This window comes from Galeopterus variegatus, unplaced genomic scaffold, assembly GCF_000696425.1.
Source record: "Galeopterus variegatus unplaced genomic scaffold, G_variegatus-3.0.2 Scaffold9004, whole genome shotgun sequence".
In the NCBI taxonomy this organism is placed as follows: domain Eukaryota; kingdom Metazoa; phylum Chordata; class Mammalia; order Dermoptera; family Cynocephalidae; genus Galeopterus; species Galeopterus variegatus.
Window position 1 is genome coordinate 7,207 of NW_007735115.1, and position 25,759 is coordinate 32,965.

General features: G+C 38.8%; 1 protein-coding gene and 1 pseudogene across 1 annotated transcript in view; both read right to left on the bottom strand.

The window, feature by feature from the left end:
* Positions 1–121, bottom strand: part of LOC103608943 (caspase-10-like) — a gene marked incomplete at its 3' end in the record, with an annotated part of 6,858 nt that extends 6,737 nt beyond the window's left edge. Inside the window, exon 1 of the mRNA XM_008593330.1 lies at positions 43–121. The remainder of the gene's footprint in view (positions 1–42) is intronic.
* A 4,846-nt stretch (positions 122–4,967) lies between these two features.
* LOC103608940 lies at positions 4,968–5,413 on the bottom strand (annotated as a pseudogene).
* Positions 5,414–25,759: the final 20,346 nt, after the last annotated feature.

A 25,759-nucleotide genomic window follows, 5' to 3' on the forward strand; every position in this document is an offset into this window, starting at 1 on the left:
GGGGTGGTGGGAGCTGGGGGGATGGGGGAGGTTCTTACATACCTTCAGATCAAGTTCCAGCAATCCTCTGGATGTAAAATTGTTCTCGGGGAAATTGCCTGAAAACAAAGTTTTAAAAGAATTAGAATCCTCTGTGAGTTCCAAGGTCCAAGAAAGCTCTCATATGCGCGGGAAGAGAACTCAAGACTTGCTGGCCGTGAAAATGAAAACTGGATCTCCTGGTCTGGGTAGTTGATATTAATTTCCTGCTGATGTCATCATTGCCTCTCTGCCTTTTTCCCTCCCCTCTCCCTGGTTTAAGATAACACTGACAAACAGCGTCTCCTGAAGGCAAATTCATAACTTCCTTTCTCACTATCAAGCTCAGGATTTTCCCAAGGAAAGAAAAAAGCTCCTAGAAAAGAACTCATGGAAGCCACTAAGTGCTGCAGCCTTTCCTTTGAGTCACGGTCACTTTGGTAAGTGACAATTTTCTCAACCATCTCTTTCCCTAAACTCACTTAACCTTTAAAATAAAACCAAAAACCTCATGAAACAGTAGTCAGTCATCTCAACCCTGTCCTAAGTAAGCCCATGTGCAAGTAAACAAAACCTTTAAAAGACAAAAAAAGTGGGGATGATAGATTATAAGCCCGCTGGGAGGTACTTGCAAGGGACTCAACCAATTAATGGTAAACAACACTGACAGTGTCTGTTCTCACAGCACATTCAACCCAGCAGTAAAGAGAGACTTTGAAAACATTATTTCTAATAATATAAACAATACTAAATACTTATATTGAATGTGCCAGGCACAGGGTTTTTACAAATATTTACTTATTTCATCATTCCAACAACCCTCTAAGATAAATACTATTACTATGACCTCTGCTTTAAAAAGTGAAAAGTAAGGCACAGAAAGGCTAGGTAATTTGCCCAAGGTCACACAGTGAGCTAGTAGGAAAGCCGAGATTTAAACCAGCAAATTTGGCTGTAAGTCACTACACTGTAATTAAGCTAACTCAAATGTGTAGAGCTCTGGGAAGAGGTACAGTGTCTTAGAGAGATGTTTTATCTCTGGGGAAAAAGCAAGGTTTATGATGCTTTGATTAGCGAATGTGCTAGAGTGCCATTTCCACATCCTAGGCATCTCCAGAGAACTTGTGCGTGTAAGGAAGACAAGCCCTCGCAGTGATTGTTGCACAGAGATGTGAAGTACTTAATGCCACTGACCTGTACACTTAAAAATAGTTAAAATAGCAAATTTTATGTTATGTATAGTCTACCACAATTTTTTTTTTTTTTTTTGTCCTTTTTTGAGACCGGCCGCATGGCGCTCAGCCAGTGAGCGCACCGGCCATCCCTATATAGAATCCGAACCCGCGGTGGGAGTGCTGCTGCGCTCCCAGCGCCGCACGCTCCCGAGTGCGCCACGGGCTTGGCCCTACCACAATTTTTTTAAAAAGATAAAGAAAGACAAGCAACTCTTGATCTTCTATTCAGTTCATTTATAAATATTTCATTTCTTGGGCCATTTGGGGAGGCAATTTGGTGTAACTATCCCTTCTCTATCACCCTGTTCATGAATCATATTAACTCTTTCAACTTTTATTTAATAATATTAAATATTTAGAAGGATTTCCTGTGTCTGAAGCACTGAATTGGGCACAATTGGAAAGCAGAAATGAATAAAGTATAGTGCCTGCTGTTGACCTAAAAAGAAACTGAGGCCAAATAAATATAGCAAGGATTTATTGAGCCAATATGATGATTTGCAACTGGGGCATAGTCAGGACATCCTTAGAAATGTTAAGAGGGCCACAAGAGCTTAGCATTTTATAATCCCAAGAAGGGGAAAGGGTCAAAGGAGAGAGAGAGAAAGACAGCCCACCTAATTACTTCTTCAAGTTTTTTATTGCTTGTACATGGCACATATATTTAGGATTGTTACTAGTTACATAGGGTTACAAGAAGCATTGTTAATTATTTTATGGCTTTCTGATATCATTAGTCTCCCTGTAGGTAAAAACAGACTTACAATAACATTTTCCAGGATAGGTAGACATGACTACTGACTTATCCCAAATCTCCAAAGGCACTATAATTTAGCTGACACGGTCAGAGCAGATTTTTTTTTTTTTATCATTTCCCCTCTTTTGATCAAAAAGCTTTCATCTGAAAGCATTGATGATCAACTCAGACATTTTGGTCCCTCATCTCTGGTAAAGCTCATTCCTAGAAAGTCATGTCCCACAAAGGGGGGGAAGAAATTAGGTACTGCCTTTTAGGTCTAAATCTGGATTTTAAGCAACATGGGAGTTGGGATGGGATGGTAGACAGACTCATTAATTCTTGGCAAACCTGAAGAAATAGATAGTGGCATTTGTCTCATATCTGACAGGAGGATAAGTTGTGCCCTTGGACAAAAGAAAGTGCTCATTGTAGAAACAGGTTGAAAAGCAGCAAGAGAAAAAACTAAGGTCACTTTTACAACTTAAACTAGGTAGTAAGTTTAACTTGGCATAGACATGGGAAAACGAATATTAAAGCAAGAGTTTAACTTTGTAAGTAATCTTGAGGCATATGGCTTGTTTACATGTGAGCTAAGAGATAAGACCCACAGTCTGACAAAACTTAAGACTAGAACTCCCCAGAGTCAAAGTCCAAATGTGTTAGCAACAGTGATCATGGAGCTGTCATCAGGTCAGGTCTGAAATCTTATGCTGTCTATTCAGATGCCATCTTCTCATCCTGGCTGGAAGATTGAGGCATTTGGCTACTGGTTAGCTTCCACTGAAGATCTCCAGTGATGGAAGAGGTCTACCCTGTTGGATTTGTCTTTTATAAAAATGGGAAATGTGAATCCATGAGTCAGTGTCTTTAAGCTTAGCTGTGTAGGGATTGGTTAACGATACCTGACTTGGTCTCTTTCAACATGGCAAAAGGGAATCCTTTTATTTGATGACGTTTTTAATAAACAAAGTCTCTGGGTTGGAGACCATGGTCTTTGATGTCTTTGTCTCCCTGGAGCTCCCTGTGGAAGGAATCCGTTACTAAATTAATATTTTGGGTGAGGAACTTTATAAGGCCTTGGAAGTAATGAAGAATATCACCTTTTAGAAGAGCTGATTCAGGGGCCGGCCCGGTGGCGCACTGCTACAGTGCCCCACTTGGGAAGCGCGGCAGCATTCCCGCCGAGGGTTCGGATCCCACATACAGACCGGTTCCCGCTCACTGGCTGAGCGAGGTGTGGGGGCAACACCGAGGGTTGCGATCCTGTTGCCGGTCCCGGTACAGTACGGGTGCGACACTGAGGGTTGGGATCCGTTGCCGGTCACGAAAAAAAACAAAAAAAAAAAAAAAAAAAAAAAAGAAGAGCTGATTCATAGAGTCATTCATCAGGTGCAGAGGTCCACCCACTATTATTTCAAAGGGAGAAAACTGATGCTTTCCAAATGGGGTAGAATGCAAGTTAAGCAAGACCAGTGGAAGAGCCTTTGGCCATATATTGCAAATGGACCAAATTATTTGACCAGTGAAACATATTTCTCAATCATTGTGCAGCCCAGGGGAAGAGATATTTGTTAAAATTCAGGATTTAATTTAGACAATAAAAACTCAAAAACAATGGACAGGGTTAGAATTTAATAAGTTCAGTATAGCTTTCTTCTGAAATATAATTTTTCTCTCTTCAGTTCCCCTTTCTACCAAAGATATTTATGACAAGACTAATTCATTTGTAAAATAAGTTTAGTCTCTGGCCTGATTATTTGCACGAAGTACAGCAAGAATAGTGATTTATCATATAGACTCTTCATAAATTGGCTTTGCTGGGACTTTTATAAGGAATCTTAGATTAGACCTTTAAAACCCTCTCGAGGTTTAGGAAGCCAAGCCAAGCACTTGACTCACTCTCAGACTGCACCTGTATGAATTAGGCCCTCTCTTCCAGAGGTTCCCAAAATGTAGAGGTTCCTGGGCCTGTCAGAAAGTGGCATTATTTGTTTACTGCAAGGCCAGGAACCTTATAAGAGTATAGACACAGCACCAGGACAGTCTTTTTTACCAAAGCTTTGGTAAAATAAGCGGTTTCCAAATTTTGTCCTGTTACAAGAACAGATTCTTTCTTATTGAACTTATGCAAATAACTCTATTGCCACAAAATGGGAATACTCATGAGTAGTTTTAAAATCTTGGAGGGATCAAGTAGAGAGAAAAGTAAATGTTTCAATTTTGCTCATAAAAGTATACTTTAAATAACCCAAAGAGAAAAAAAATTTTTTCTTAAATCCAGAAAACAAAACATAAAAAGAATCAACAGTGTTTCAAACAAAAAGTAGTTAAAAGACCATTTCAATCCTTTATCAGTTCAGTCCCATGTAATTAATTCTTGTTCTGCTTGATTGGGTTAGCAATTTTATGAGTCTAATTTTTTTTATTGGAGTTTTGAAGTTTTTTACCTCGTTGGATTGATAATGTCAAAATCATAAACAGAGGTCTGTATTTCGGAGTAACCGTTAGAGTCTTTTTGTCTTTTTTAGGAACTTCTTTGAAGATACAACACTTTAGGATTATAGTCGCTTGTAAAGATCTTTTAGAAGAAGCATCAGAATAGGACAATTTACTGTAGACAGTCAAATGATTATGATTCAAGATGTGACTGACAAAGAAATTTGGTTATTTCTATGGCCTACAACAATTTTCCATAATAGCCATAATTTTGACTGATAACATATACCAGGACATATCAGAATTTAAGGAATTTTATACAATTTTGGGACTCATATTGATAGCACATTCACACAAATATAAAATTATATATTTTGGGGAAAAAAACTTGAAGTTTTTTTTTCAACTGGCTGGTTCTAAAATTATTTATATTTTTTATTTTATTATTATTATTATTTTTTACTGTTCCAGTCAACCAAAGGGAAACTTTATTGAGGTCTCAGGACTATGGTGAGGAAAGGAGGAGCAGAGGGGGGGCCTTATTTGACCTTCTTGGGGCACAGGTTGTTGGTGTGGCCACATTCCTTGTGGCAGTTGACAGCACGGGGTGCCAGCGAGCATGACATTTGCTCATCATCTTGTGGCAGTTGTACTTCTGGGCGAGCTGGCAGAGGGGAGGCTCAATGATGCCCTCGCAGGTGGCAGCACCAAGGACAGGGTGGACTCTTCCTGGACGTTGTAGTCTGAAAGAGTGTGGCCATCCTCCAGCTGTTTGCCCGCAAATATCAGATGCTGCTGGTCAGCTGGGATGCCCTCCTTGTCTTGGACTTTGGCGTTGACATTCTTGATGGTGTCACTGGGCTCGACCTCAAGGTGATGGTCTTGCCCGTCAAGGTCTCCACAAAGATCTGCATCTCTATGTCAGCTCTGCCGCCTCCTTGAAGAGAAAGAGCTGAAATTTGTAACTATCTCCTAAGGAATCAAAAAGACTTAATAAAGACAAAGAATTTGTTTCTCACTCTCTCCACTCCTTTTTCTTTTTTTCTTTCTTTTTTTTGGGGGGGGGGGATTTACTCAAAAGGTGATACCACCTCTTATCAACACAGGAAAATCTTGTTTAAAAGAGAAAATCAATTTTTTCTTTTGTACCAGTGTGCTATTAATACTAAAACCAATTTTAATAAAACCTTATAAACAAATCTAACATGTCAGCTCTGACTATACAAGATTTTTATATACCCTTTACAGACTTTTATAATTTTTAAATTATATCCATTTAGTCTATAACATTCTCCTTTATTTCTTCAACTTAAAATTATCTTTAAATATCCTCTAAAATTTTTCTTTAACAAAAACTATACCTTTTATAACTTTTTTCACCAAAAACACACCCTTCTTTTTTTAATCCTACTTTTCTTATACACTCTGTATACAGAATTGTTTCTCTTATAGTTAGTAGTTTGAATTACATATATTAACTACAATTTTAACTTCTACTAACACTAATTTCCAGTGAAAAACTAGGAAGCAAGTAATTTTGTACTGTATTACATCAAGATTTGTAAATGAAAGCCATTTCCTAACTTTTTTGAAAAGACACGTTTCTTCAATTTTTGACAGAGCTAAATATATTTAGCCTTTTTTAATACCACATAAAAATAAGATGTTGAAGTATATAAACATAAATTCATACTTAATGATTAATGTTTTAGTATTTTAACTTTCTTAGAAATGACTCTGACATCTTTTGATTATCTATTACATAGTTTAACATAACATGACCTTAAAATTTTTAAATTACTGAAAAGATTTTTTGAAACTGATAAATTCATGCATAAACACTTATCTTAATCACACTTACCTAATTTACTCATTTTAAATAGACATGTTTAGTCTGGCCAGTTAGCTCAGTTGGTTAACACAGTGTTGCAACACCAACATCATGGGTTCAGATCCCCATACCAACCAGCCACCAAAAAAAAAAAAGAATTAAAAATAAATAAACAGGTATATGTGAACTGCCTTTTTGGAAAACAAAGAGAGCCATTTAAGTTATTTGTAATCTTTTAAGGTGGTCTGGTTTGTTGTAATGAAAAACAAACCCTTTTCAGTTTTGATCGGTTTGCCTGGGGTTTTTTTGTTTGTTTGTTTGCGAGGTGTTTTTTGTCACTTGGCAGTCTGCCTTCTCAAACGATCTGGTTTGACTTCTTAGCTACTGAAGCTGTAAGCTCATGACTTTAGAGGCCTTGCTTTTTTTTTTTTTTTTTTTTTTTTCCCTTCTTTTGGAAAATTTTGGAGAGCTGATTAGCCAAATTAGCAAGATCATGAGTCTGGGCAGTTGCCCAATTAATTTGCTATCTTTTAACCAGAGTGACTAGATCCTCATCAAGTTCATTAAGAAAAGTGAGGTTTAAGAGCATATCATTTTGACAACTTACAAGACTTCCATCTGTTATACCAGAATATTGTTTAATTTTTTTTTTTATTTTGAGAAAACAAGATCACATTAGTCAGTCTCCTCTTAACCAAGGCCTTTGAGATACTGCATACAGGTACTCCTTCCCATGTTTCCCCACTTTGTCGTCCTGGGTGGCTATGAACACCAGGGCCCGTTCAGGTCCTGGATTTACATACTTGGGGCAGATCTTAGGGGAGAGGACAGAGCCAAAAAGATCAAATGCCTGGAGGTTACAACTTTTTTTTTTTCCTTGGCAGCTGGCCAGTATAGGGATTTGAACCCTTGACATTGGTGTTATAACACCTCACTCTAACCAACTGAGCTAACTGGCCAGCCTGAATATACCATATCCATATATATATATAAGTAGAGATGAAAACACAATCAGAAACAAATAAAGATCCTATAGTTTTCATTAAGATTTTTTTTTTTTTTTTTTTTTTTTAAAAGATGACCGGTAAGGGGATCTTAACCCTTGACTTGGTGTTGTCAGCACCACGCTCAGCCAGTGAGCGAACCGGCCATCCCTATATGGGATCCGAACCCGGGGCCTTGGTGTTATCAGCACCGCACTCTACCGAGTGAGCCACGGGCCGGCCCTTCATTAAGATTTTTTATTTGTTAATTCTTAGAGTTTTCTTTCTCAGACTGTCAATCTTTAATTACCTGGTCCATGTCCTAAGCAGTTATTCCTAAATTTGAATTTCTAAAGGAATGACTCCTAGGTGGAACAAGGTGGAAGATCTATATCTTAAGGCACAGAGAATGAATGTAAGTTCTTCCAGGAAAGAGCATAAAGCATATTGTCTATTAGGTCTGAATGTTTTCTGGGTAGACAAAATATTTATTTTCTACTAAAACAGGATTTGCTGCTTTTTTTTTTTTTTTCCTGTCAATCTGATCTTGAGGATTCTCTCTGGGAAGTGGCTATGAACTCTTAATTCTGGCCTGACAGGCTTATCGGCCATTTTCTAGGAGTACCATATGGGAACAGAATTAGGTTTAGTTATGTTATTTAGATAAGACACAGAAAAGGATTTAAAAATAGATGTCTGGGCAGCATAAAATCATAAGAATTTACTACAGGACTTTACAAGGAAATACATAAAAAATTTAGAAGTCTGTTCAGTAGAATGACAAAAAGTCCTATTTTTGGAGAGTAATCTAGTTAAACTTTTAATTTAGTTTCCATTTTTTAACTGAATTACTGAGCTTAGGGCAGAGTTCATTAATGACTAGGACCAAATTCACTCATGACTACTAAGATCCAAGAGGAAGGCAGTGGACCGAAAAGGAGGTCAGTGGCACCATTGTCACTTTTCTCACATAGCCCCAGAGTGGCCAGAAGTCATCAGCGGAAATTGAGCCAATAAGAGAAAAGCACTCATACTTAGAGTTTCAAGAAAAGGGGTTCAGTCAACAAAGAAGCTCCCATGGGGAGGAGCAAAATCCTAGAGAGAACTAGAGAGGCCTTTTTAAAATAACTATAGCTTGAATTATCAGCTTTTAATTAATCCAGATTTGATTATAGAGCTCTAAAAATGTTTTTTTCTTTTTAATTTATCATTATCACATTTAACTGGAACAAACTGCAAATATTTTTGGCCTTTAAATTTTAAAGGTAGCTACCAAGTGATTCCCACAAAACCAAAGTGTCAAGAAGCCCTCTCAGGATCCAGCACCACCTCCAAGGCCAAGGCCTTGAGAGCCGACAACAGTCAGCATGCTGGCCACAAACGGGCCTATTCATTTTGCTTAGGAGAGAAATTAAACAAACAACAGAAGTTACTAACATATTACAAACCAAATTCTAGACTAAAGATACCTGAATAAATGACTCAAAAATCCAAAATAAACAAGAATTTTATACCCTACCATTATCTAGACTCTTTTCAACATCTTAAAGAGGGAAGTTTAGTAGTTTTATTGGCCATAAATGGGTGTGATCCACATTTCTTGGGGTCATAGTTTTTCAGGGTCTCATCTAAGACCGATCTAAGCCGATCGTTTGTACACAAAGTTCCTTTCTGCTCCTACGGACAGCAAATCAAAAAACGTCAGTGAGATAAGCAGAAAATCAAAAGCTGTTTATGAGAGGTAAAAAGATCACAAATACGTACTCCAAAAGGTTAAGAGTCATAATTTTAAAAAAACAATTTAAACTAAACTTATAAATATTTCTTTCCTGTGTTAAAGGAATTTGGGGGCAGGTCTAAAGAACTTTGTTTCAAATCCAATCTCTGTTTAAAAGACTGTTTTGTTAATCTTTTTGGATGTTAATATTTGAAAGGATTTTATATCTCCCAGGGACTGATTCCTTAGCCAGGAATTGAAGCCTCGCCACCTGGGTAAAAATATGGAATTTTCTCTCTCAGACCACAGGCTGAACCACCTGTCTTGCAAGTTTTGCAGGCGATCTAAAGCAGGCCATCAGAGCATATTAAGGATTTTAACTTTGTTTTAAATCTAATTTCTGCTTTTTAAAAACCTTGTTAAGGGAGTGTTTTTTTTTAAGGCTGTTTATGTTAATTTTTTTCCCCGTGGCTACCTATAAGACAGCTGTTTAAGACAAGACACCTCTAAAAAGTTGGGGGGTTTGGGTTTTGTTTTGTCTTTTTTTTTACATAACCAATTGATTTCAAAGGATCCATGTTTGGCCATTGTAATTTTGAGGTCACCTTGAGTTATATAGGCCCATTTATCTAACTATTTTCATAAAGGTTTTACATAAATCTAGCTGGTGTAAAAGGGGTTGTCCCCCAAGGGAAGGCTCAGTTTTTGATAAGTGATTTTTCATCATTTAAAACCTCCTTTAGATATGATCAAGTCAGGTCAGTGTATTGGGTAGCTAGCATTGAGTTGGACACAAATGGAACGGCAAATCCCATTGCAATTTATAAGAAACAGCTGTTATGTCAAAGCATGCTATTCAATTTTTCCCAAGCAGAGAAACAAACCTAAATCAACCGGTGCCGCACCTGTCAATACCATGACTCAATACACTCACCTAGCGGCAGAAATTGTAATGACATGATTCCCCTTTTTCCAAACCTCCTACCCAAAAAACGGAGACAGCCGCCAAACCATAACCTAGAAGCTCCCACCATGCAGGGGGAGTGGAAATTAGCAGTACCTTTATCTAAAACTCTCGTGGGCAGATACAGAAATGCTCCTTCTCAAAGGGACGAGACAGCTTTAGAAAGAACAGCTCAATAAATCCTCTTCAGATCTCAACCAAAAAGAGGGAGATTCTAAATCCAAGAGATACTTGCCCCTTCTGCACCAATGAAGCCTGAGTGGGAAGCACAAAGGACTCCTTTATTTTTATTTTTATTTTTTTTAAAGATGACCGGTAAGGGGATCTCAACCCTTGGCTTGGTGTTGTCAGCACCACGCTCAGCCAGTGAGCAAACCGGCCATCCCTATATAGGACCCGAACCCATGGGCTTGGTGTTATCAGCACCGCACTCTACCGAGTGAGCCACGGGCCGGCCTAGGACTCCTTTATTTTGACAGTAGTGAAGTTTGAATTCAAGAGGAGATGCTAGACAGTCAGGGGAGTTTCTCTGGAGTCCCTTTGTGGTCATCAAAATGACCTAAAAAGAAATTGAGGTCAAATACTTACAGTATTTATTGAGCCAGTATGACAATTGGAACCACTATGCATCTCCCCAGTTGCAATTGTCATATTGGCTCAGTAAATCCTTGCTAAATGTATTTGGCCTCAGTTTCTTTTTAGGTCAACACTGCTTTCCATAATAACTGGCTTCTACCATTTCTTAATGCCTTCTTCACTGATGAACTCTTACAACAACTCTGAGCCTTAGTTGGCATTATTATCCACATTTAATAGATGAGAAAACCAAGGTTCTGAGAGGCAAAGTATCTTGCCGCCATCCCAAAGCTAGAAAGAGGCGTGAATTCAGAACTCAAACCTGGATCTCTCTGACTCCAAATCCCATGCTCTTTTTTGTTTTTAAAAAGATGACCGGTAAGGGGATCTTAACCCTTGACTTGGTGTTGTGAGCACCACGCTCACCCAGTGAGCCCACCGGCCATCCCTATATGGGATCTGAACCCATGGCCTTGGTGTTATCAGCACCACACTCTCCCGAGTGAGCCATGGGCCGGGCCCATGCTCTTGATCCCCAAGCTACTGCTGCATGTAACTCAATGTGACATAATGTAATATCTGTAACCATTGGGCAGGGTGTGGTGATGCTCGCCTCAGTGCCTCGAGAGCCCCAGGAGCAAGCGACAAATCCAGACAGGGATGCCTTGAAGGAGGAAGTATTTTATCTAGGCCGGGAAGGTAGAGGTAGAATAGAGAAACTGAAAGTAAACGTTTATCCTAGTTCTCCTAGTACTCAAGAGAAACACTTGAACCTAGTTTCAAAGGGGAGATCATGTGCAATGTAGATACTCGCACTCAGCATTTCATACTTCCTCCTATTTAGGATACCACTACTAAGGGCACGCTGATAGTGAATTGAGAGCAGTAGAATAAACACTTCTTACAATCTCTTTCCTGACTGGTTGCAGTCAACTGAGCCTACTTGAAGGACCAATCAAAACCTTTTATAATGGTGTCTAGTACTGCCCTCGTGACAAAGAGGAAATACCTGACTGTTTCTCTTTAGTTCTGTCTTGGAACAGTAGCAGTGATTGATTTTCCTTTACAACTGGGCTCTGGTCCAAGTTCCCCACCTTCTGTTCAGGGAGACTCTATTGGTAAAGACTCATGAACTAAAGGATTGACACAAGTGATGTAGCAGGTGGGTGTACTGGCTGGAAAGGAGCTCAGTGCCGAAACTTCCACCCCACCCCCTGCGGGTCCTCAAAAAGTCTCGAGGTAGCAGGTACACACACACACACACACACACACACACACACACACACACACACACACACACACACGTCACTCCAGACCTTTATCCACACACTCCAGACCTTCCCAGAACCAGTAATGTGATATAAGGGAGTATAGTGAAGCTAAGTTCTGAAAGGGAATGCTTTTTCTGGAGTCTCAGCATATATTTCCAAATATATGCGGACTATATAGTGGACTATAGCTAGAAAAGTAAAATGCGAACAATTTTGTGTTCACTATACTCGTACAAGGAAAGAACAGAAACAAACAGCTGGCTAATTCTGGGATGGCAAAACCTCAAAGTTCCACAAGATGGCAGTATTTCCAAAAAGAGTTAAAATATCAATAGATTGGCTAGGGAACTAGGTAGATCTGGTTAAATTTGAGTAAAATATTTAAAGTGCTGCTTATAAAAAAATCATCAAAAGATAAAGGCAGAAAGTCCTTTCATTTAGAGTGTTAGTTTGTTATTTGTAGGACAAAAAATGGGAAGAAAGCTGCTTTAGTATTTGATTTGATAATTTTTCAAAAGGGCAGCATATGACTTAGCCACATCCGTAAAAATCTACAATGAGGCAAGTGACAAGAAATGTCACTGCTAAGGTGGCCAGTTAGCTTAGTTGGTTAGAGCATGCTGCTGTTAACACCAAGGTCTGGGGTTCGATCCCTGTACTAGCCAGGAAAAAAAAGGTCGCTTGTATGTATATGCAAGAAGGAAGTTCACTTAAGATGGCAATACATCATATATATATCAGTGTAATCACTATCAAAATCCCAGGGGACCTTTTTACATAAATCGACAATCTGATCCTAAAAGTTGTATGGGACTATAAGAACATGTAAACCCAGTATAGCCAAAACAATTTTTTAAAAGAAGAACAAATTGGAGGACTCGCACTTCTCAATTTCAAAACTTACTGCAAAGTCATAATAATCAAGACAGTGTGGTACTGGCATAAAGATAGATAGATCAATGGAACAGAATTGAGTCCAGAAATAAACCCTTACATTTATGGTCAGTTTATTTTCTATGAGGGTGACAAGATAATTCAATGGTGAAAAAATTGTCTTTTTAACAAGCAGTGCTGAGACAAGTGAATATTTATATGCAAAAGAATGAGGTAGACCCTTAACTCATGACACATACCCCCCACCCCCAAAAAAACTCAAAATGGATTAAAGAGCTAAAATCATAAAACTCTTAGAAGAAAACATAGGTATAACACTTCATGACCTTGGGTTAGGCAGTGGTTTCTTAGATACAACACTAAAAGCATAAACAACAAAATAAGAAACAAACCAATTGAACTTCAGCAAAATCTAAAACTTCTGTTCTATAAAGGTCACTATGCAAACAGTGAAAAGACAATCCACAGAATAAGAGAAAGTATTTGCAAATCTTTTTTTTTTTTTTTCCTTTTTTGTTTTTTTTCGTGACCAGCAACGGATCGCAACCCTCGGTGTTGCGCCCGCACCGCGCTCAGACAGTGAGCAGCCGGTCTGTATGTGGGATCCGAACCCTCGGCAGGAGCGCCACTGCACTCCCAAGTGGCTCACTGTAGCAGTGCGCCACTGGGCCGGCCCATTTGCAAGTCTTATATCTGATAAGAAACTAGTGTCTAAAATATTAAAAGAATACTTACAACTCAATAATAAAAAGACAAATAACCCAGTCTTAAAATGGGAAAGGATTTGAATAGATATTTCTCCAAAGAAGATACAAATGACCAATAAGCACATGAAAAGATGCTTGACATCGTTAGTCATCACAGAAATGCAAATAAAAACCACAAGGAGATGCCACTTCACACCCAGTAGGATGGTTATAACAAAGACAGTAACAAGTGTTGGCTAGGATATGAGAAATTGGCACCCTCCTAATGCCGCTGATGGGAATGTAAAATGGTGCTGCCACTTTGGAAAACAATTTGGCAGTTCCTCAAAAATCTAAATGTGGCAATCCCACTCCTAGGTATATGCTCACACAAAGAACTGAAAACCTATGTCCATGCAAAATCTTATACACAAATATTCATAGAAACATCATTCATAATAGCCAAAAAGTGGAAACCACCCAAATTTTCATCAATTGACGAACAGATAAGCAAAATGTGGTATAATCACACAATGAAATATTATGCAGCCATCAAATGGGATAAAGTGCTAATATATTCTACAGCACAGAGGAAACTTGAAGACATGCTAAGTGAAAGAAGTCAGACACAAAAGGCCACATTTTGTATGATTTGTTTATATAAAATATTCAGAACAGGCAAATCCATAGAGACAGAAAATGGATTACCTGTTGCCAGAGGATGAGGGAAGGGAAAGAATAGGGAGTAACAGCTAATCAGTGTGGGCTTCTTTTTAGGTAGATGGAAACGCTCTGAAATTAGGTGATGATTAGGTAGCGGTGATGATTGCACAGTGCTGTGAATAGACTAAAACCACTGAACTGTACACTTTAAAAGAGAAAATTTTATGGTATGTGAATTATATCTCAATAAAAAGAGGAGAGACCCAGGATATGTCACAGTCCCATGTCACAAACTACTCATACCTCGCAATATAAAAACTACATCAATAGTAGTTAAATTATGTCCACTACACTGCTTGCTAAACTAAGATCACAAGTATATCAATATACTTCATAAAAATTAGAGTTTAGGAGACCAATCATTTCTTTTTCATTCGGTCATTACTTCATTTAATATATATTTATGAAGTGCTTACTGTGTACCAGGCTCCACATCAGGTTAAGCACTTGGGGGAGATAAAACAATAAAACTCATGAGAATCCTGCACTCAAACTGTAGCATTGCTCATCAAGAATTACTGCATCAAAGAAGCTGGCCAGGGCCGGCCCGGTGGTGCACTGCTACAGTGCGCTGCTTGGGAAGCGCGGCTGCGCTCCCGCCGAGGGTTCGGATCCCACATACAGACCGGTTCCCGCTCACTGGCTGAGCAAGGCGCGGGGGCAACACCGAGGGTTGCGATCCCGTTGCCGGTCCCGGTCCGGTACGGGGGCGACACTGAGGGTTGCGATCCGTTGCCAGACACGGAAAAAAAAAAAAAAAAAAAAAAAAAAAAGAAGCTGGCCGGTTAGCTCAGTTGGTTAGAGCTCAGTGCTAACAACACCAAGGTCCAGGGTTCGATCACTGTACCAGCCAGCCACCAAATAAAAAAAAAAATTACTGCATGCGATAAAAAGAAAGAAGCCACAGACGAGTTTCATATGACGTAGTAATTCTATTCAGAAGATGAGCAAATTCTTCCAATTGAAGAGATAACTTACTTAATGTGGAATATACTATAAAACATATGTACTTCACAGAGCCTGGTTTTCCAAAGCCTTGCAGTTTCAAATATCGGCCTTGCAAGGACAGGAAATTTTCCTCAGGCTATAAGTCTCTGGTGTGAGATAAAGAATTGTGGCACAGCAGGTTGCTGGTTCAAAGACAAACTAGTTACTGATTGTTATGTAAAGATACTGAGAAATTGCTGTAAGACGGAATGTTTGCTAAGATCAAGCTTGTGTTGATAAGATCACTTGAATGTCCACTGGAATGTCATCTGGCTTGTCTCACTGAAAGTTACCAGCCTATACTGTTAAACTATAACCCCAACTATGTCTCTTCCTGTAACTTCCTGGTCTGGAAAACAAATGCAGGAAGAGAACCCCAATTTGGTGTTAATTTCCCGAGGAAGGGTTGCCTCTTGCTGGTGGGTCCCAGGGAAGTTAACCACTTCAGGGCTTCTCACTGCTCGGAAGAGATGGACTTTGAGTAATCCTTTCCATCTCCATCATTCGGGAAGTGGGGTGACAAATTCATGGGGAGCGAAGCAACACAAAGTAACAACTTAATGGAGGATAGAATGAAGGAGTATTTGAACCAGGCCTTGAAGTATGACTATATTTTGGAGATGTGAAGATGTGAGGTAGGGTGATAGGGTGAGGTTCAGGATAGTCCAGAAAGACACAATGACCAGGACCAAAGACCAAGAGTCAGGAGCTATGAGCTGTCCAATATGGCTGAGCCAACAGTGTTTGAAAGGACATCTTGAAGAAGCTGAAAATGAAGATATAAACTAGACAGAGAAAGGCTTTGAATGTTTGGCTGAGCTGCAATTTTATTCTGTACGCACTGAAGAATCCTGAAGGCTTCTAAAAAGGGGGTGACAAAGCTGTGTTTTGGGGAGATTCTTCAGGTTGTGGGATAGGAAATGACTGCAGGGTTGAGAGGCTGGGGAAAGACCAGTGAGAAAGCTACTGTCATAGTTCAATGGAGACAAAGGCAGAGAAAGTGTAATGATGGAGACAGGTGGAAAAGACATCACAGATACTGACCAACTTTATGTAGAAAACAGAAGAGGGTGCCAGGGTGAAAATGATGTTCTGGTAGTGCCATTAGCTGAAACTAGAGACACAGGCAGGAAAGAGATTTGGAATGAGGCTTTTTTTTAATGTTTGAGGTATACTGAGTTTGAGATGCCAGAGGGAAAATCAAGTGGAAATGTCTGCCAGGAAGTTGCATGGTAAGAGTAGAACTTGAAGAGAGGAGTCTGGGCCAGAAAAATCCATCCTGGAGTCACTGGCATAGGAGCAGTAATTGAAGCCACAAGGCTTTCAGAAGAGAAAGTATAAAGAGAGAAAACAAAGGAGTGATCCTTGGGAATATCCACATTTGGGGATCAAGAGGAAAGAGATACCAAGAAGTCCTCAATAGAACTTCTAATATCCTGGAGAAGTAGGCAGGGGACAATGGCCACGTAGAATCCAAGGACCACTGGCTTGGTAACCATGGTCAATGTTACCCTTAGATCTTGAAGATTTGGTAAAATGGTTAAGGTGAAATGCAGATGGCAGGGAAGTATGAAGTAAATGGGAAAGAAGGAAATACAGAGAGTGTAGACTAAATTTTACATGGAACAGTGCTTTGAAGGACAGGGAATTTATTTGATGGGGAAGGCAGAGCATGTTTTTAGAGTAAAGAATCAGAGAGAGAGGGAGAGACTAAAGATGCAAAATAGTTGAAATAATACCTTCTTGGAAGAGGACTAACCTACACCAGTAAAGAGACTAAGAAAGGATGGGAACTCTAGATATGGGGCAGGAAGTCGTTACCGAATAAGGAGGAGGAGATAGTTTTTGTACCATTGTTTAAATGGTGAAAAACTGTGACTGACTTAAATGTCATATAAACACATACAGATACAGGCATGACCAAATGAATGAAAAGAGAGAACAGCATTAACTGTTATAACATGATAATATTATGCCATTTAAGTTTTTTCTTTTAATATTTTTTTATTGAAACATACTTTATAGTACATATCTGTGGGGTACAGTTGAATATCGATACCTGTGTGCAATATCTGATGCGTAAATGAGGATAGTTAGTATATTCAACGTTACACAATGTCACCATTTTTTGTGGCCCTTTACCAATTACTCACTATCCCCCCATTTATATTTAAAATAAATATACTAGGTGTGTTTATATATATTAAAGACACTAGACCCTTTCTATTACAATAAGTAGTTTTTATTTTACTTTTCAAAGTTACAATAATATATGCTCTGTGTAAATTGAAATAAATAATGCAGTTGAATTTATTCAGAATTCTCGTCATTTGCCCAATGTTGTGCATCAAGACAATGTAAAGTTACAGTGATCAAGACAATGTGGTATTTGTTAAAAAACAACACACAAATAGATCAATAGAAAATTGACAATAGAGAACCCAGAAATAGACCCATACGAATAAAATCAACTGATATTTGACAAAGCAACAAAGACAATTCAATGGAAAAAACCATCTTTTCAACAAATGGTGCTAGAACAAGTGGACATGCAAAAAATGAATGTAGACACAGACCTTACACCTTCACAAAAAATTAACTCAAAATGGATCATAGACCTAAAATGTAAAATGCAAACCTCTGCAACTTCTAGAAGATAATATAGGAAATAATCTAGATGACCTTGGGTTTATAATCACTTTTAAGATAAAACAAAAAGTAACAGAAAAGTAGCTGTTAAAAAGATATAATACCAAAGGCACAATCCATGGATGAAATAACTGAAAAGCTAGACTTCATTAAAATTAAAATCTTCTGTTCTGAGAAAGCCACGGTAAAAAGAATGAGAAAATAAGTCACAGACTGGCAGAAAACAGACAAACTGTTAAAGCATATACACCTGAAACTTTCCACAAGTGGTATCTCTAGAAGACGCACTACAGCAGACCATTGACCATTCATCACTGTTAAAATTTAAATACTGTTTATAGTCTAAGATTGTTTGAAATTATTATTACATGTATATCATGCTTACTCATGAACAATAGATTGATTACGTGTGGATGGGGAAACCTGTAGCAGAAAGTGGTTCAAATCACTTTACCAAATACATGTCACGGGAATTCGTAACTATTTACACTGAACACTGGGTGTTAAATGAAACAACACTAGAAAACATTACATAGTTTTCAAAAAATGTTTATATTTATAAACATACTGTTTATACCGAAAAAAGAAAAATAAAATAAAAATGATCATCTAAATGAATTTTTTTAAACTTATAACATGAACAAATATTCCAAACATCTTAGTCTAATCATGATGCATCAGTTGGACTAGTTATGTTGATAAATGTATAAACCGCCAATTTTTCTCTCTCACATAAAAGTACAGAGGTAGGTGGTCTAGGGCTGGTATGGTGATTCTGCTCCTTAATGTCCTCGTCCAGCAAGGCTTCTTGCTCTTACCACCTGGCTACCCCTACAGAGTGGCCCTTATCTTCACAATTCAAGATGACAGCTACAACTATAGCCATCACATCCACATTCTAGTCAACAGGATGAAGGGACAAAGAAGGGGCAAAGGGCAAAAAACAGCTTTCTTTTAAGGAAAGGTCTCAGCAGCTGTCACATGACACTCTGCTTACGTCTCACTGGCCAAGACTTAGTTTCATGACCACTCTAGATGCAAGTTGAGGCTTGGACAAGAAGAACATATTCTGTGAGGCTATGCGCCCAGTTACAAATCAGGGTTTCTACCACTAGGGAAATAAAGAAGAATGGATATTTCTGGACAGCGAGCAGGGTCTGCCATGCGGCCAACTTAACAAGGCTGACCTCAAGTTCTGACCTTTTGGTGGCATAAGAAACATGCTTAATCCTGAAAACTTGCTCCCAAAATCTGGAAGGAAAAGGGATTCCCACTTCAAACACTGCAGATAGGGGAGGGTGTTCAGGTGACCCCTGCCGTGGCCTACTCCTGGAAGAGGATGGAAGGGACTGGGGGCTGAAATGCAACTGGGGTTGAGGAGTCAGTCCTCACAAACCACACCTCAGAGGAACGGCCCTGAAATCAGGGTTCTCTGGTACTGAAAAGAGAGGACAGGATGAAACAGAGAAGTGAAGACAGAACTAAGAGAAGGGCAGTTTCATTAGCAATGAGGAACCAACTAGTCAAAAGTTGAAATGAACTAGGCTTTACTGCAGAAACCAATCTTCTCAAATATATAGAAATATCTAGATGAGAATTCAGAAAATAGAAAGAAGAAAAACTATCAGCCACAGTTCTGCCCTATATCACTGTTGGAATGTCTTTCTTGCCTTTTGTTTTCCTATGAGAGGTATTTTTTTGTATTTATTTTAAACATAGTTATTATAAACATACTAGATACATTACTTCCTACTCTGCCTTCTTCAGTAACGTTCATCTGGTTAAGTGTATGGGCCCTGAAGTGACTCTCTTTATGGCTTTAGTCCACATCCTAGTGCAGGGTGACCCCAGGTAAGCTACTTAACATCACTGTGCCTCATTTTCCTCATCTACAAAATGGGAAGAAATAATAATGAGGACAATAATACCTACCTCATAGAGTTGTTTTAAGGATTAAATGAGATAATTCATGTAAAATCGGCTAATAGCTCAATTAATGTAAGCTCTTATTATTTGTATATATAATTTTAATGGCTACATAAAATTCCAGGCAGTGAACAACTCATCAAAACCATATTCCTAGTGCTAAACACTTGGGCTATGATAAAGTCTGAAATATTTTAGTGCATCGATCTCTTCTATATTTAGGACTATCGCCTTGAAGAAATGTCTTGAGTCTTTACATGCATTTTAGAACATTTTATTTAAGCTGAGTTGTGGGTACATGGGCATTCATCATTTTGTTATCTACATATAATTCTCTTTTAATATGTCTAAAATATTTCACTAAAAAGTGCAATCAATGAAAAAGAAAAAAAGCATTTAGTAATCAAATGCTCATGTACAAAAATGTCAAAGAAGGAATCAAAGTTTCCACTATTAAACTGAGAAAAACTGCTTATATGAGAAAGTAGAAGACAAACAAGGGGCCTTCAGCGCTCACGCCCTGACCCACCACCACACGGCTCACTGCTCACATTACTCACGCCCTCTCGCTCCGGCTAAAAGTTACACCCAAGGTTTCTCTGAAACATGCCCTGCATCTCTCCCACCACCAACCCCCACCTTCACGGGACTTGTTTCTTCTGCAGCATATTCTCTTTTCAGTCTCAACCTGCCAAATTCTATCAACTCTTCAAGGTTTGGTTCAACCTTTCCAAAACAACCCCTCCACAGTGTGGTCTAGTAACAGCAGCTGAGGTTTGAAGGGCATTTCCAAAGCACAGTCATAAAGAACCCCTCATTTCATCCTCAGAACTACTCTTTGAGGCTTATTCCTCCCACTTGGTCAGTCTAGACATGGAATCACCAACCCTCTTCACTCCACTCCATACCCCTTGCTAGTGAGCGAAACACACAACAAAAACACTTAGCATTTCTTCACAGGGACGTGGGCATTGACTCATGCTTGGTATCCATAAAAACAATGTAATCCAAAGACAAAAAAGAAAAGTGACAAAAGTAAACAGACAGACAACACAGCATAATTTAATAAATTATTTAAAATGAGGAAAGGAAAAGGAATGAAAGGAAGAAAAGATACTGACTTGCCAAGCTCTGAATTTTCTCTGTGCCAGGCAGATGGGACAAGGCAGGATATGTGGCTATGCTGCCTCTCTGTGAGAAGACAGGGGCTGGAAAGGTGGGACAATGACTCTCACAAACAGCAAAGAGGTGTATGACGCCTTCTCTGGAATGCATAATATACATTTCCTATGTTGGCCCTAATTTCTAGAGAACACAGGATCATAGATTTGTTAACATTCTAGACCTGGCACTGCCACTGATGGTCTCTGCGACTTGGGAACAACTCACTTAATAGCTCTGTGCTTCAACTTCTTCAGTCATAAATTGGTGTTCTTATTTTTTTGGCACCACCATGGGAACTCCATGCCCCACTTTTTTTCCACTAAGGAAACCCCAGCATTCGGAGACCATGTGCCTCAGAGCAGCTGAACCCTCCCCAGTCCCATGAGACTGAATTTGGACTGGTATAAGCCAACCATGGTAATTCCATTCTCTCTGCCAATGATTGAATACACGTGTCATGCAACTAAAGGCCATGAGAGGTGAGGCGAGGTAATACTCAGGGGAGGAGGGCTTCTGGGGAAATTTTCCTTTGATCTTAGGAGGGACAAAAGGAAAATGTTTTCTCTTTTGTCATTTGGGTGTGATTCTTGGACCTGTGGCCATCTTGTGACCACTAGATGACAAATCTGGAAATAAAAGCCAAAATGCTGAGGCTGCAGAGAGGAAAGGTGGAAAAGATCAAGTCCTTGATGACAACGTTGAGCCAATGAATTAACCAACCCAGCAACTATCCCCCTACCTCTGGACTTCTGCATAATGAGATTAAACAAACAAAACAGATGTTTTTATTGTGTTATGTCTTCTGTTGTGTGCATCTAAAACATCTTTAATGATATAATAGTTAATCACCTATAGCCAAGGAAGTACATGTTAATGTGCAAGATTTTCAGAATTCAAGGCTCAAAATAATACAAGATGCTCTATTACCACTTTTAAGTTTTTAGATTTCTGGTTTCAGTTGAGTGAATAAAGTGTCTGATTAAATTTATCATCAATATTTACATACAGAAATTTAATTTGTTAAACTTGTCAAGTTTTATTCACAAATTATCTCAGTAATATATATAAAATACATAAAAATAAAAAGTAATATAATTACTATGCTGCTTCTATATATCTACACTTTGGGATTAAATCAAAGATGCTACAATATTTTTTTCATATATAAAATGTTTTTATGTTTTATTAGCATATTCATTATTACAAATCATATTTATTCTTTATGCCCTTTATCCAATCTCTCCCCCTCCTCTTCCCCTTCCCTCTCTAATAACCATAGATTTTTCTCTCTCCTTCTGATAGCTTAACTGTTTCTCTGTTGATTTGTTGCCTAGATGATCTGTCCAGTACTGAGAGAGGTGTGTTCAGGTCCCCACTATTACCGTAGAGCAGATGCTTCTATTACTCTGAGTGTGCTTTGTAGACAGAGAGGATCTCCTTTCTATTTTTTGGTCTCTACTGGTGACTTTCCCTTGTGTCAATGTAGTCAAGTGTCTGGTGTGCCATCTGCATAGTGGCTATGACTACTGCTAGACTAGCCACTTTTGCAGCAGCCGTGGCAACTGCAGTGGCTATGGTGGGCTACCCATGCGGAAATGGTGTTTTTGATGTGCCCTTTACCTGGTTGCAGCTTGGTTCAGCTTCCCCCAGCTTCACACCTCAGGACCCCCACGGGGCCCCCAGGCAGCAGCAGCAGCATGCCTGGTTGTGTCTGGGTTACAATGGCATTTTAAGGCAAGTTACTTGCAAAAGTGGCAATCATTCTACTCCAAAAGCAAGAGCAAGGTGCTGTTTTGGTTAGTAATAAGAACCAGAATAAAGAGAAAATGCTTGTCACCTGGTCTGGATGGAACTTAGAAGGCTAACAAAGCTGCCTCTTCATTAACATCCCTCTCAGTTTCCTTCTGTAATAATTAGCATGAGATTTGGATTCATGAGCCAATGCATACCCATTACTCTAACCACCTCTAAGCAAAGATTAAGTGTAAAGATACCCTCAAGAGTCTTGCACTCATTAAAACAACAACAGCCAAGTAAGTTTGAAATTAGGAATAATTGCTTATGGTGTCTGAAAACTGTCCCTTCCACTCTTTTCAGAAACTGAAACTGTCCCCTTCACTCTGTTACATAATCATGACAAAACATACACAAATACACAGACATAAGCAGTTAAAACCAACTCTACAAAAATATAAAAATAAATAATAAAACAACTTGAAGTGATATTTTAAACATGCTCTTTTTACACATCAGGCCATCAAATTGGAGGAAAAAAGGTATAAAATGCCACGAGTCCCTCAACAAATGGACAAATTCTAGATCATAAGGCCACTGTTACGAATTGAATGTTTATGTCCTCCTAAAATTCAAACGTTGATACCCTAATCTCCAACGTAATAGTATCAAGAGGTGGGGCCTTTGGGAGGTAATTAGATCATGAGGGTGGGCCCCTCATGAATGTAATTAAGAAGAGACACAAAAGAGCTTGCTTCTCCTCTGTCTGCTGTCTGCCATGTGAGGACACAACAAGAAGACAGCCATCTGTAAACCCGGACATGGGCTCTCACCAGCCACCAGATCTGCTGGCACCTTGATCTTGGACTTCCCAGCCTCCAGAACTATGAGAAATAGATGTTTGTTGTTTAAGCTACTCAGTCTATAGTAATTTGTTATTAGCTGCCCAAATGGACATAGACCCCATCTTATATTCAGATCTTATGTACAGAAAAAATTCTGTAAGACAATATATAAGGTTTTGGTTAACTGTAGTTTATAATGTAAGATTATAAGGGCTTGTTATGTTCTCATTTCAGTGCTCTGTATTTTCATTTTACTTTTCTATATGGGAAATGGATACCAACAGGTTAATTGCACGCATACTAGATGCTTATCTCTGTAGCTCTGGTTTACTCGATTGTTAGTTCTGTTAATCGAGTTATCACACTCCTGAGATTTTTAAAATTTCAAAACCTTTTCCTTCCCAAGCCTGACCTGGCCTGCTATTTTATTTTTTTTATTTTTATTTTTTTTATATGACAAAAATATTTTTTAATTATAAAAATTATAAAAGGAGGGCCGGACCATGGCTCACTTGGGAGAGTGTGGTGCTGACAACACCCAGTCAAGGGTTAAGATCCCCTTACTGGTCATCCCTTTGTTGTTGTTGTTGTTGTTTGTTTTTTTTGTTTTTTAATTTTGTCGATATACAATGAGGTTGATTATTGTGGCCCATTACCGAAACCCCCCTTCCTCCTCCCTCTCCCCCCTCCCTCCCAACAATGTCCTTTCTGTTTGCTTGTTGTATCAACTTCAAGGAATTGTAGTTGTTATGTCTTCTCCCCCGCCCCCGGCTTTTTGTGTGTGTGTGTGTGAATTTTATTTATTTATTTTTAGCTCCCACCAGTAAGTGAGAACATGTGGTATTTCTCTTTCTGTGCCTGACTTGTTTCACTTAATATAATTCTCTCAAGGTCCATCCATGTTGTTGCAAATGGCAGTATTTCATTCGTTTTTATAGCTGAGTAGTATTCCATTGTGTAAAATGTACCACATTTTCCATATCCACTCATCCGATGATGGACATTTGGGCTGATTCCAGCTCTTGGCTATTGTGAAGAGTGCTGCAATGAACATTGGGAAACAAGTATACCTTCGACTTGATGATTTCCATTCCTTTGGATATATTCCCAGCAGTGAAATAGCTGGGTCATATGGTAGATCAATCTGCAACTGTTTGAGGAACCTCCAAACCATTTTCCATAGGGGTTGCACCATTATGCATTCCCACCAACAATGTAAGAGAGTTCCTTTTTCTCCGCAACCACACCAGCATTTATCGTTCAGCATCTTTTGGATTTTAGCCATCCTAACTGGGGTGAGATGGTATCTCAGTGTGGTTTTGATTTGCATTTCCCGGATGCTGAGTGATGTTGAGCATTTTTTCATATGACTGTTGGCCATTTGCATATCTTCTTTAGAGAAATGCTTACTTAGCTCTTTTGCCCATTTTTTAATTGGGTTGCTTGTTTTTTCCTTGTAAAGTTGTTTGAGTTCCTTATATATTCTGGATATTAGTCCTTTGTCAGATATGTATTTTGCAAATATTTTCTCCCACTCTGTTGGCTGTCTTTTAGCTCTGTTAATTGTTTCTTTTGCTGTGCAGAAACTTTTCAGTTTGATATAGTCCCATTTGTTTATTTTTCCTTTGGTTGCCCATGCTTTTGGGGTCATATTCATGAAGTCTGTGCCCAGCCCTATTTGCTGAAGGGTTTCTCCTATATTTTCTTTAATAAGTTTTATTGTTTCAGGGTGTATATTTAAATCCTTAATCCATTTTGAGTTGATTTTAGTAAATGGTGAGAGATGTGGGTCTAGTTTCAATCTCCTGCAAATGGATAACCAGTTATCCCAGCACCCTTTGCTGAAGAGGGAGTCCCGACCCCAGTGAATAGACTTAATGCCTTTGTCGAAGATCAAATGGCAGTAAGTGCGTGGGTTGATTTCAGGGTGCTCTATTCTATTCCATTGATCAGAGTCTCTGTTATTATACCAATACCATGCTGTTTTGGTTATTATAAGTGTGTGGGTTGAGTTCTGGATTCACTATTCTATTCCATTGATCAGTGTGTCCGTTTTTATGCCGGTACCATACTGTTTTGGTTATTATAGCTTTGTAGTATAGTTTAAAGTCAGGTAGTGTTATGCCTCCAGCTTTATTTTTTTTGCTCAGTATTGCTTTGGCTATGTGTGGTCTTTTATTATTCCATATACATGTCTGGATAGTTCTTTCCATTTCTGAGAAAAATGTCATTGGTGTTTTGATGGGGATTGCACTGAATTTGTATATCACTTTGGGTAGTATGGGCATTTTCACTATGTTGATTCTTCCCATCCAAGAGCATGGGATATCTTTCCATCTTCTTGTATCCTCTCTAATTTCTCTCAGCAGTGGTTTGTAGTT